Here is an 820-nt window from a genome sequence, read left to right as displayed (position 1 = left end):
CCTCCTTTCTCATCAACAAGTGGAAGACTCAAATGTGAAAATGTTTCCTATCCATGATTGTATCTCTCTCTGTCGTTAATGGTAGGCCCCCACAACAAAACTCATCCAGCTCACAACGTCGTCAGAATCAAGGTTTGAGTAACCCTGGCCTAGACATTTTGGAGCTGTAAAGAACCTTAGACCAGGCATTTTTAAACTCTTTTTGAGCAGCTGAACCCTATGTCTTAGGGAAAGCCCAATATATGAAACGGGTAAAAAGGGGTGAAATCCGTGATGGGGTGGTAGGGTGCGGTGGGAGGTTCCGAAGGCTGGTCGTAGCGTTTCCCCCGCCTTCTCCCAGCAGGAGACCTGCCTTCATGGAGCTTACATCCTAGTGCAGGAGTTCCACCATAAACAAATGAAAATGTACAGCGAGGTAGCAGACAGTAATAAGGACTACGAAAAAAAATGAAGCCAGGTCAGAGTCAAGGAGTCCTAGTGTAGGTAACATAGTCACGGAAGGCCATTCTGAGGAGATGACATTTAAGCAGAAAGCTGAATGCAGTGAGGGAGGAAGACAGGAAGCTGTCCAGCGGGAGAAGTTTCTGGAGAGGCACAGTGCAGGGGCCCCGAGCCCGCAGCGGGTGTACCACACTGCAGTGGCAGCAAGAAGAGGCCAGTGTGGCTAAAGCAGAGTATGAGGAGCAACGTGATAGATACAAGACGAAATGGCAGAGGTCGCCACGTAGCCTGACCACATCATGAAAGGGCTTCTAGACCACGGACAAGCCCTTTTAACCCAAGTATGATGGCAAGGCCAATGGAGAGTTCTAGGGGAGGG

Source organism: Hipposideros armiger, unplaced genomic scaffold (genome assembly GCF_001890085.2).
Source record: "Hipposideros armiger isolate ML-2016 unplaced genomic scaffold, ASM189008v1 scaffold_71, whole genome shotgun sequence".
Lineage (NCBI taxonomy): Eukaryota > Metazoa > Chordata > Mammalia > Chiroptera > Hipposideridae > Hipposideros > Hipposideros armiger.
This window is presented reverse-complemented; position numbering follows the sequence as displayed.